The sequence below is a fragment of the Pseudophryne corroboree genome, chromosome 2, assembly GCF_028390025.1.
Source record: "Pseudophryne corroboree isolate aPseCor3 chromosome 2, aPseCor3.hap2, whole genome shotgun sequence".
NCBI classification, from domain to species: Eukaryota; Metazoa; Chordata; class Amphibia; order Anura; family Myobatrachidae; genus Pseudophryne; species Pseudophryne corroboree.
In genome coordinates this window covers 648,151,300-648,165,425 of record NC_086445.1, presented here as the reverse complement: position 1 = coordinate 648,165,425, position 14,126 = coordinate 648,151,300, and positions in this window count along the sequence as shown.

Here is a 14,126-nt window from a genome sequence, read left to right as displayed (position 1 = left end):
ATTCAAACCAATGACAGTCTTAATTTGATAGTGCAAACCCAACACCTTACAAACTGTGCTAACCAGACTGTGCATACCAGATACACAATTTATCAGAAATTTAAGGGAATAAGCTACAGTGTCCAAGGTACTAAACATAATATATTCTATGGGGTGTCATAAGCAAGTCATTAGAATACTTTCCTACTAAATTTATAAGACATAAGCATTCAATATTTGAGTAAACAAAGAAAAAATAAAGCTATCTATTGGGTTTCACTAAAAAGTCCATTGGAAGACTTGATTATTGTTGTTAAAAGACATAGGCATTCATATTATAGAGCCACAAACCACACTAGTAAAATAAAAACATGATAACATGGGATTTGAACCAATGACAGCCTTAATTTGATAGTGCAATCCCAACACCTTACTAACTGTGCTATCCAGACTGTGTATACCAGACACACAATTTATCAGAGATTTAAGTGAATAAGCTACAGTGTCCAAGGTACTAAACATTATATTCTATGGGGTGTCATAAGCAAGTCATTATAATACGTTCCTACTAAATTTATAAGACATAAGCATTCAATATTTGAGTAAACAAAGAGAAAATAAAGCTATCTATTGGGTTTCACTAAAAAGTCCATTGGAAGACTTGACTATTGTTGTTAAAAGACATAGGCATTCATATTATAGAACCACAAACCACACTAGTAAAATAAAAACATGATAACATGGGATTCGAACCAATGACAGTCTTAATTTGATAGTGCAAACCCAACACCTTACTAACTGTGCTAACCAGACCATGTATACCAGACACACAATTTATCAGAGATTTAAGTGAATAAGCTACAGTGTCCAAGGTACTAAACAATATATTCTATGGGGTGTCATAAGCAAGTCATTAGAATACGTTCCTACTAAATTTATAAGACATAAGCATTCAATATTTGAGTTAACAAAGAGAAAATAAAGCTATCTATTGGGTTTCACTAAAAAGTCCATTGGAAGACTTGACTATTGTTGTTAAAAGACATAGGCATTCATATTATAGAACCACAAACCACACTAGTAAAATAAAAACATGATAACATGGGATTCGAACCAATGACAGTCTTAATTTGATAGTGCAAACCCAACACCTTACTAACTGTGCTAACCAGACTGTTCATACCAGACATACAATTTATCAGAGATTTAAGTGAATAAGCTACAGTGTCCAAGGTACTAAACATAATATATTCTATGGGGTGTCATAAGCAAGTCATTAGAATACTTTACTACTAAATTTATAAGACATAAGCATTCAATATTTGAGTAAACGAAGATAAAATAAAGCTATCTATTGGGTTTCAATAAAAAGTCCATTGGAAGACTTGACTATTGTTGTTAACAGACATAGTCATTCATATTATAGAGCCACAAACCACACTAGTAAAATAAAAACATGATAACATGGGATTCGAACCAATGACAGTCTTAATTTGATAGTGCAAACCCAACACCTTACAAACTGTGCTAACCAGACTGTGCATACCAAACTAACAATTTATCATAGATTTAAGTGAATAAGCTACAGTGTCCAAAGTACTAAACATAATATATTCTATGGGGTGTCATAAGCAAGTCATTAGAATACTTTCCTACTAAATTTATAAGACATAAGCATTCAATATTTGAGTAAACAAAGAGAAAGTAAAGCTATCTATTGGGTTTCACTAAAAAGTCCATTGGAAGACTTGACTATTGTTGTTAAAAGACATAGGCAATCATATTATAGAGCCACAAACCACACTAGTAAAATAAAAACATGATAACATGGGATTAGAACCAATGACAGTCTTAATTTGATAGTGCAAACCCAACACCTTACAAACGGTGCTAACCAGACTGTGCATACCAGATACACAATTTATCAGAAATTTAAGGGAATAAGCTACAGTGTCCAAGGTACTACACATAATATATTCTATGGGGTGTCATAAGCAAGTCATTAGAATACTTTCCTACTAAATTTCTAAGACATAAGCATTCAATATTTGAGTAAACAAAGAAAAAATAAAGCTATCTATTGGGTTTCACTAAAAAGTCCATTGGAAGACTTGATTATTGTTGTTAAAAGACATAGGCATTCATATTATAGAGCCACAAACCACACTAGTAAAATAAAAACATGATAACATGGGATTTGAACCAATGACAGCCTTAATTTGATAGTGCAACCCCAACACCTTACTAACTGTGCTAACCAGACTGTGCATACCAAACTAACAATTTATCAGAGATTTAAGTGAATGAGCTACAGTGTCCAAGGTACTAAACATAATATATTCTATGGGGTGTCATAAGCAAGTCATTAGAGTACTTTCCTACTAAATTTATAAGACATAAGCATTCAATATTTGAGTAAACAAAGAGAAAATAAAGCTATCTATTGGGTTTCACTAAAAAGTCCATTGGAAGACTTGACTATTGTTGTTAAAAGACATAGGCATTCATATTATAGAGCCACAAACAACACTAGTAAAATAAAAACATGATAACTTGGGATTTGAACCAATGACAGTCTCAATTTGATAATGGAATCCCAACACCTTACCAACTGTGCTAACCAGACTGTTCATACCAGCCATCCAATTTATCAGAGATTTAAGTGAATAAGCTACAGTGTCCAAGGTACTAAACATAATATATTCTATGGGGTGTCATAAGCAAGTCATTAGAATACTTTACTACTAAATTTATAAGACATAAGCATTCAATATTTGAGTAAACGAAGATAAAATAAAGCTATCTATTGGGTTTCAATAAAAAGTCCATTGGAAGACTTGATTATTGTTGTTAAAAGACATAGGCATTCATATTATAGAGCCACAAACCACACTAGTAAAATAAAAACATGATAACATGGGATTCGAACCAATGACAGTCTTAATTTGATAGTGCGAACCCAACACTTTACTAACTGTGCTAACCAGACTGTGCATACCAAACTAACAATTTATCAGAGATTTAAGTGAATAAGCTACAGTGTCCAAAGTACTAAACATAATATATTCTATGGGGTGTCATAAGCAAGTCATTAGAATACTTTCCTACTAAATTTATAAGACATAAGCATTCAATATTTGAGTAAACAAAGAGAAAATAAAGCTATCTATTGGGTTTCACTAAAAAGTCCATTGGAAGACTTGACCATTGTTGTTAAAAGACATAGGCATTCATATTATAGAGCCACAAACAACACTAGTAAAATAAAAACATGATAACATGGGATTTGAACCAATGACAGTCTCAATTTGATAATGCAATCCCAACACCTTACCAACTGTGCTAACCAGACTGTTCATACCAGACATACAATTTATCAGAGATTTAAGTGAATAAGCTACAGTGTCCAAGGTACTAAACATAATATATTCTATGGAGTGTCATAAGCAAGTCATTAGAATACTTTACTACTAAATTTATAAGACATAAGCATTCAATATTTGAGTAAACGAAGATAAAATAAAGCTATCTATTGGGTTTCAATAAAAAGTCCATTGGAAGACTTGACTATTGTTGTTAACAGACATAGTCATTCATATTATAGAGCCACAAACCACACTAGTAAAATAAAAACATGATAACATGGGATTCGAACCAATGACAGTCTTAATTTGATAGTGCAAACCCAACACCTTACAAACGGTGCTAACCAGACTGTGCATACCAAACTAACAATTTATCATAGATTTAAGTGAATAAGCTACAGTGTCCAAAGTACTAAACATAATATATTCTATGGGGTGTCATAAGCAAGTCATTAGAATACTTTCCTACTAAATTTATAAGACATAAGCATTCAATATTTGAGTAAACAAAGAGAAAGTAAAGCTATCTATTGGGTTTCACTAAAAAGTCCATTGGAAGACTTGACCATTGTTGTTAAAAGACATAGGCATTCATATTATAGAGCCACAAACCACACTAGTAAAATAAAAACATGATAACATGGGATTCGAACCAATGACAGTCTTAATTTGATAGTGCAAACCCAACACCTTACAAACGGTGCTAACCAGACTGTGCATACCAGATACACAATTTATCAGAAACTTAAGGGAATAAGCTACAGTGTCCAAGGTACTACACATAATATATTCTATGGGGTGTCATAAGCAAGTCATTAGAATACTTTCCTACTAAATTTCTAAGACATAAGCATTCAATATTTGAGTAAACAAAGAAAAAATAAAGCTATCTATTGGGTTTCACTAAAAAGTCCATTGGAAGACTTGATTATTGTTGTTAAAAGACATAGGCATTCATATTATAGAGCCACAAACCACACTAGTAAAATAAAAACATGATAACATGGGATTTGAACCAATGACAGCCTTAATTTGATAGTGCAACCCCAACACCTTACTAACTGTGCTAACCAGACTGTGCATACCAAACTAACAATTTATCATAGATTTAAGTGAATAAGCTACAGTGTCCAAGGTACTAAACATAATATATTCAATGGGGTGTCATAAGCAAGTCATTAGAGTACTTTCCTACTAAATTTATAAGACATAAGCATTCAATATTTGAGTAAACAAAGAGAAAATAAAGCTATCTATTGGGTTTCACTAAAAAGTCCATTGGAAGACTTGACTATTGTTGTTAAAAGACATAGGCATTCATATTATAGAGCCACAAACAACACTAGTAAAATAAAAACATGATAACTTGGGATTTGAACCAATGACAGTCTCAATTTGATAATGGAATCCCAACACCTTACCAACTGTGCTAACCAGACTGTTCATACCAGACATACAATTTATCAGAGATTTAAGTGAATAAGCTACAGTGTCCAAGGTACTAAACATAATATATTCTATGGGGTGTCATAAGCAAGCCATTGGAATACTTTCCTACTAAATTTATAAGACATAAGCATTCAATATTTGAGTAAACAAAGAGAAAATAAAGCTATCTATTGGGTTTCACTAAAAAGTCCATTGGAAGACTTGACTATTGTTGTTAAAAGACATAGGCATTCATATTATAGAGCCACAAACCACACTAGTAAAATAAAAACATGTTAACATGGGATTCGAACCAATGACAGTCTTAATTTGATAGTGCAAACCCAACACCTTACTAACTGTGCTAACCAGACTGTGCATACCAAACTAACAATTTATCAGAGATTTAAGTGAATAAGCTACAGTGTCCAAAGTACTAAACATAATATATTCTATGGGGTGTCATAAGCAAGCCATTGGAATACTTTCCTACTAAATTTATAAGACATAAGCATTCAATATTTGAGTAAACAAAGAGAAAGTAAAGCTATCTATTGGGTTTCACTAAAAAGTCCATTGGAAGACTTGACCATTGTTGTTAAAAGACATAGGCATTCATATTATAGAGCCACAAACCACACTAGTAAAATAAAAACATGATAACATGGGATTCGAACCAATGACAGTCTTAATTTGATAGTGCAAACCCAACACCTTACAAACGGTGCTAACCAGACTGTGCATACCAGATACACAATTTATCAGAAATTTAAGGGAATAAGCTACAGTGTCCAAGGTACTAAACATAATATATTCTATGGGGTGTCATAAGCAAGTCATTAGAATACTTTCCTACTAAATTTCTAAGACATAAGCATTCAATATTTGAGGAAACAAAGAAAAAATAAAGCTATCTATTGGGTTTCACTAAAAAGTCCATTGGAAGACTTGACTATTGTTGTTAAAAGACATAGGCATTCATATTATAGAGCCACAAACAACACTAGTAAAATAAAAACATGATAACATGGGATTTGAACCAATGACAGTCTCAATTTGATAATGCAATCCTAACACCTTACCAACTGTGCTAACCAGACTGTTCATACCAGACATACAATTTATCAGAGATTTAAGTGAATAAGCTACAGTGTCCAAGGTACTAAACATAATATATTCTATGGGGTGTCATAAGCAAGTCATTAGAATACTTTACTACTAAATTTATAAGACATAAGCATTCAATATTTGAGTAAACGAAGATAAAATAAAGCTATCTATTGGGTTTCAATAAAAAGTCCATTGGAAGACTTGACTATTGTTGTTAACAGACATAGTCATTCATATTATAGAGCCACAAACCACACTAGTAAAATAAAAACATGATAACATGGGATTCGAACCAATGACAGTCTTAATTTGATAGTGCAAACCCAACACCTTACAAACTGTGCTAACCAGACTGTGCATACCAAACTAACAATTTATCATAGATTTAAGTGAATAAGCTACAGTGTCCAAAGTACTAAACATAATATATTCTATGGGGTGTCATAAGCAAGTCATTAGAATACTTTCCTACTAAATTTATAAGACATAAGCATTCAATATTTGAGTAAACAAAGAGAAAGTAAAGCTATCTATTGGGTTTCACTAAAAAGTCCATTGGAAGACTTGACCATTGTTGTTAAAAGACATAGGCAATCATATTATAGAGCCACAAACCACACTAGTAAAATAAAAACATGATAACATGGGATTAGAACCAATGACAGTCTTAATTTGATAGTGCAAACCCAACACCTTACAAACGGTGCTAACCAGACTGTGCATACCAGATACAGAATTTATCAGAAATTTAAGGGAATAAGCTACAGTGTCCAAGGTACTACACATAATATATTCTATGGGGTGTCATAAGCAAGTCATTAGAATACTTTCCTACTAAATTTCTAAGACATAAGCATTCAATATTTGAGTAAACAAAGAAAAAATAAAGCTATCTATTGGGTTTCACTAAAAAGTCCATTGGAAGACTTGATTATTGTTGTTAAAAGACATAGGCATTCATATTATAGAGCCACAAACCACACTAGTAAAATGAAAACATGATAACATGGGATTTGAACCAATGACAGCCTTAATTTGATAGTGCAACCCCAACACCTTACTAACTGTGCTAACCAGACTGTGCATACCAAACTAACAATTTATCAGAGATTTAAGTGAATAAGCTACAGTGTCCAAGGTACTAAACATAATATATTCTATGGGGTGTCATAAGCAAGTCATTAGAGTACTTTCCTACTAAATTTATAAGACATAAGCATTCAATATTTGAGTAAACAAAGAGAAAATAAAGCTATCTATTGGGTTTCACTAAAAAGTCCATTGGAAGACTTGACTATTGTTGTTAAAAGACATAGGCATTCATATTATAGAGCCACAAACAACACTAGTAAAATAAAAACATGGTAACATGGGATTTGAACCAATGACAGTCTCAATTTGATAATGCAATACCAACACCTTACCAACTGTGCTAACCAGACTGTTCATACGAGACATACAATTTATCAGAGATTTAAGTAAATATGCTACAGTATCCAAGGTACTAAACATAATATATTCTATGGGGTGTCATAAGCAAGTCATTAGAATACTTTACTACTAAATTTATAAGACATAAGCATTCAATATTTGAGTAAACGAAGATAAAATAAAGCTATCTATTGGGTTTCAATAAAAAGTCCATTGGAAGACTTGACTATTATTGTTAACAGACATAGGCATTCATATTATAGAGCCACAAACCACACTAGTAAAATAAAAACATGATAACATGGGATTCAAACCAATGACAGTCTTAATTTGATAGTGCAAACCCAACACCTTACAAACTGTGCTATCCAGACTGTGCATACCAGACACACAATTTATCAGAGATTTAAGTGAATAAGCTACAGTGTCCAAGGTACTAAACATTATATTCTATGGGGTGTCATAAGCAAGTCATTAGAATACTTTCCTACTAAATTTCTAAGACATAAGCATTCAATATTTGAGTAAACACAGAAAAAATAAAGCTATCTATTGGGTTTCACTAAAAAGTCCATTGGAAGACTTGATTATTGTTGTTAAAAGACATAGGCATTCATATTATAGAGCCACAAACCACACTAGTAAAATAAAAACATGATAACATGGGATTTGAACCAATGACAGCCTTAATTTGATAGTGCAACCCCAACACCTTACTAACTGTGCTAACCAGACTGTGCATACCAAACTAACAATTTATCAGAGATTTAAGTGAATAAGCTACAGTGTCCAAGGTACTAAACATAATATATTCTATGGGGTGTCATAAGCAAGTCATTAGAGTACTTTCCTACTAAATTTATAAGACATAAGCATTCAATATTTGAGTAAACAAAGAGAAAATAAAGCTATCTATTGGGTTTCACTAAAAAGTCCATTGGAAGACTTGACTATTGTTGTTAAAAGACATAGGCATTCATATTATAGAGCCACAAACAACACTAGTAAAATAAAAACATGGTAACATGGGATTTGAACCAATGACAGTCTCAATTTGATAATGCAATACCAACACCTTACCAACTGTGCTAACCAGACTGTTCATACGAGACATACAATTTATCAGAGATTTAAGTGAATAAGCTACAGTGTCCAAGGTACTAAACATAATATATTCTATGGGGTGTCATAAGCAAGTCATTAGAATACTTTACTACTAAATTTATAAGACATAAGCATTCAATATTTGAGTAAACGAAGATAAAATAAAGCTATCTATTGGGTTTCAATAAAAAGTCCATTGGAAGACTTGACTATTATTGTTAACAGACATAGGCATTCATATTATAGAGCCACAAACCACACTAGTAAAATAAAAACATGATAACATGGGATTCAAACCAATGACAGTCTTAATTTGATAGTGCAAACCCAACACCTTACAAACTGTGCTATCCAGACTGTGCATACCAGACACACAATTTATCAGAGATTTAAGTGAATAAGCTACAGTGTCCAAGGTACTAAACATTATATTCTATGGGGTGTCATAAGCAAGTCATTAGAATACGTTCCTACTAAATTTCTAAGACATAAGCATTCAATATTTGAGTAAACAAAGAGAAAATAAAGCTATCTATTGGGTTTCACTAAAAAGTCCATTGGAAGACTTGACTATTGTTGTTAAAAGACATAGGCATTCATATTATAGAGCCACAAACAACACTAGTAAAATAAAAACATGATAACATGGGATTTGAACCAATGACAGCCTTAATTTGATAGTGCAATCCCAACACCTTACTAACTGTGCTATCCAGACTGTGCATACCAGACACACAATTTATCAGAGATTTAAGTGAATAAGCTACAGTGTCCAAGGTACTAAACATTATATTCTATGGGGTGTCATAAGCAAGTCATTAGAATACATTCCTACTAAATTTATAAGACATAAGCATTCAATATTTGAGTAAACAAAGAGAAAATAAAGCTATCTATTGGGCTTCACTAAAAAGTCCATTGGAAGACTTGACTATTGTTGTTAACAGACATAGGCATTCATATTATAGAACCACAAACCACACTAGTAAAATAAAAACATGATAACATGGGATTTGAACCAATGACAGCCTTAATTTGATAGTGCAATCCCAACACCTTACTAACTGTGCTATCCAGACTGTGCATAACAGACACACAATTTATCAGAGATTTAAGTGAATAAGCTACAGTGTCCAAGGTACTAAACATTATATTCTATGGGGTGTCATAAGCAAGTCATTAGAATACGTTCCTACTAAATTTATAAGACATAAGCATTCAATATTTGAGTAAACAAAGAGAAAATAAAGCTATCTATTGGGTTTCACTAAAAAGTCCATTGGAAGACTTGACTATTGTTGTTAAAAGACATAGGCATTCATATTAAAGAACCACAAACCACACTAGTAAAATAGAAACATGATATTCGAACCAATGACAGTCTTAATTTGATAGTGCACACCCAACACCTTACTAACTGTGCTAACCAGACCATGTATACCAGACACACAATTTATCAGAGATTTAAGTGAATAAGCTACAGTGTCCAAGGTACTAAACAATATATTCTATGGGGTGTCATAAGCAAGTCATTAGAATACGTTCCTACTAAATTTATAAGACATAAGCATTCAATATTTGAGTAAACAAAGAGAAAATAAAGCTATCTATTGGGTTTCACTAAAAAGTCCATTGGAAGACTTGACTATTGTTGTTAAAAGACATAGGCATTCATATTATAGAACCACAAACCACACTAGTAAAATAAAAACAAGATAACATGGGATTCGAACCAATGACAGTCTTAATTGATAGTGCAATCCCAACACCTTACTAACTGTGCTAACCAGACTGTGCATACCCGACATACAATTTATCAGAGCTTTAATTGAATAAGCTACAGTGTCCAAGGTACTAAACATAATATATTCTATGGGGTGTCATAAGCAAGTCATTAGAATACTTTCCTACTAAATTTATAAGACATAAGCATTCAATATTTGAGTAAACAAAGAGAAAATAAAGCTATCTATTGGGTTTCACTAAAAAGTCCATTGGAAGACTTGACTATTGTTGTTAAAAGACATAGGCATTCATATTATAGAGCCACAAACAACACTAGTAAAATAAAAACATGGTAACATGGGATTTGAACCAATGACAGTATCAATTTGATAATGCAATACCAACACCTTACCAACTGTGCTAACCAAACTGTTCATACGAGACACACAATTTATCAGAGATTTAAGTGAATAAGCTACAGTGTCCAAGGTACTAAACATAATATATTCTATGGGGTGTCATAAGCAAGTCATTAGAATACTTTACTACTAAATTTATAAGACATAAGCATTCAATATTTGAGTAAACGAAGATAAAATAAAGCTATCTATTGGGTTTCAATAAAAAGTCCATTGGAAGACTTGACTATTGTTGTTAACAGACATAGGCATTCATATTATAGAGCCACAAACCACACAAGTAAATAAAAACATGATACCATGGGATTCAAACCAATGACAGTCTTAATTTGATAGTGCAAACCCAACACCTTACAAACTGTGCTAACCAGACTGTGCATACCAGATACACAATTTATCAGAAATTTAAGGGAATAAGCTACAGTGTCCAAGGTACTAAACATAATATATTCTATGGGGTGTCATAAGCAAGTCATTAGAATACTTTCCTACTAAATTTATAAGACATAAGCATTCAATATTTGAGTAAACAAAGAAAAAATAAAGCTATCTATTGGGTTTCACTAAAAAGTCCATTGGAAGACTTGATTATTGTTGTTAAAAGACATAGGCATTCATATTATAGAGCCACAAACCACACTAGTAAAATAAAAACATGATAACATGGGATTTGAACCAATGACAGCCTTAATTTGATAGTGCAATCCCAACACCTTACTAACTGTGCTATCCAGACTGTGCATACCAGACGCACAATTTATCAGAGATTTAAGTGAATAAGCTACAGTGTCCAAGGTACTAAACATTATATTCTATGGGGTGTCATAAGCAAGTCATTAGAATACGTTCCTACTAAATTTATAAGACATAAGCATTCAATATTTGAGTAAACAAAGAGAAAATAAAGCTATCTATTGGGTTTCACTAAAAAGTCCATTGGAAGACTTGACTATTGTTGTTAAAAGACATAGGCATTCATATTATAGAACCACAAACCACACTAGTAAAATAAAAACATGATAACATGGGATTCGAACCAATGACAGTCTTAATTTGATAGTGCAAACCCAACACCTTACTAACTGTGCTAACCAGACCGTGTATATAAGACACACAATTTATCAGAGATTTAAGTGAATAAGCTACAGTGTCCAAGGTACTAAACAATATATTCTATGGGGTGTCATAAGCAAGTCATTAGAATACGTTCCTACTAAATTTATAAGACATAAGCATTCAATATTTGAGTAAACAAAGAGAAAATAAAGCTATCTATTGGGTTTCACTAAAAAGTCCATTGGAAGACTTGACTATTGTTGTTAAAAGACATAGGCATTCATATTATAGAACCACAAACCACACTAGTAAAATAAAAACATGATAACATGGGATTCGAACCAATGACAGTCTTAATTTGATAGTGCAAACCCAACACCTTACTAACTGTGCTAATCAGACCGTGTATACCAGACACACAATTTATCAGAGATTTAAGTGAATAAGCTACAGTGTCCAAGGTACTAAACAATATATTCTATGGGGTGTCATAAGCAAGTCATTAGAATACGTTCCTACTAAATTTATAAGACATAAGCATTCAATATTTGAGTAAACAAAGATAAAATAAAGCTATCTATTGGGTTTCACTAAAAAGTCCATTGGAAGACTTGACTATTGTTGTTAAAAGACATAGGCATTCATATTATAGAACCACAAACCACACTAGTAAAATAAAAACATGATAACATGGTATTCAAACCAATGACAGTCTTAATTGATAGTGCAATCCCAACACCTTACTAACTGTGCTAACCAGACTGTGCATACCAGACATCCAATTTATCAGAGCTTTAATTGAATAAGCTACAGTGCCCAAGGTACTAAACATAATATATTCTATGGGGTGTCATAAGCAAGTCATTAGAATACTTTCCTACTAAATTTATAAGACATAAGCATTCAATATTTGAGTAAACAAAGAGAAAATAAAGCTATCTATTGGGTTTCACTAAAAAGTCCATTGGAAGACTTGACTATTGTTGTTAAAAGACATAGGCATTCATATTATAGAGCCACAAACAACACTAGTAAAATAAAAACATGGTAACATGGGATTTGAACCAATGACAGTCTCAATTTGATAATGCAATACCAACACCTTACCAACTGTGCTAACCAGACTGTTTATACGAGACATACAATTTATCAGAGATTTAAGTGAATAAGCTACAGTGTCCAAGGTACTAAACATAATATATTCTATGGGGTGTCATAAGCAAGTCATTAGAATACTTTACTACTAAATTTATAAGACATAAGCATTCAATATTTGAGTAAACGAAGATAAAATAAAGCTATCTATTGGGTTTCAATAAAAAGTCCATTGGAAGACTTGACTATTGTTGTTAACAGACATAGGCATTCATATTATAGAGCCACAAACCACACAAGTAAAATAAAAACATGATAACATGGGATTCAAACCAATGACAGTCTTAATTTGATAGTGCAAACCCAACACCTTACAAACTGTGCTAACCAGACTGTGCATACCAGATACACAATTTATCAGAAATTTAAGGGAATAAGCTACAGTGTCCAAGGTACTAAACATAATATATTCTATGGGGTGTCATAAGCAAGTCATTAGAATACTTTCCTACTAAATTTATAAGACATAAGCATTCAATATTTGAGTAAACAAAGAAAAAATAAAGCTATCTATTGGGTTTCACTAAAAAGTCCATTGGAAGACTTGATTATTGTTGTTAAAAGACATAGGCATTCATATTATAGAGCCACAAACCACACTAGTAAAATAAAAACATGATAACATGGGATTTGAACCAATGACAGCCTTAATTTGATAGTGCAATCCCAACACCTTACTAACTGTGCTATCCAGACTGTGCATACCAGACACACAATTTATCAGAGATTTAAGTGAATAAGCTACAGTGTCCAAGGTACTAAACATTATATTCTATGGGGTGTCATAAGCAAGTCATTAGAATACGTTCCTACTAAATTTATAAGACATAAGCATTCAATATTTGAGTAAACAAAGAGAAAATAAAGCTATCTATTGGGTTTCACTAAAAAGTCCATTGGAAGACTTGACTATTGTTGTTAAAAGACATAGGCATTCATATTATAGAACCACAAACCACACTAGTAAAATAAAAACATGATAACATGGGATTCGAACCAATGACAGTCTTAATTTGATAGTGCAAACCCAACACCTTACTAACTGTGCTAACCAGACCGTGTATACCAGACACACAATTTATCAGAGATTTAAGTGAATAAGCTACAGTGTCCAAGGTACTAAACAATATATTCTATGGGGTGTCATAAGCAAGTCATTAGAATACGTTCCTACTAAATTTATAAGACATAAGCATTCAATATTTGAGTAAACAAAGAGAAAATAAAGCTATCTATTGGGTTTCACTAAAAAGTCCATTGGAAGACTTGACTATTGTTGTTAAAAGACATAGGCATTCATATTATAGAACCACAAACCACACTAGTAAAATAAAAACATGATAACATGGGATTC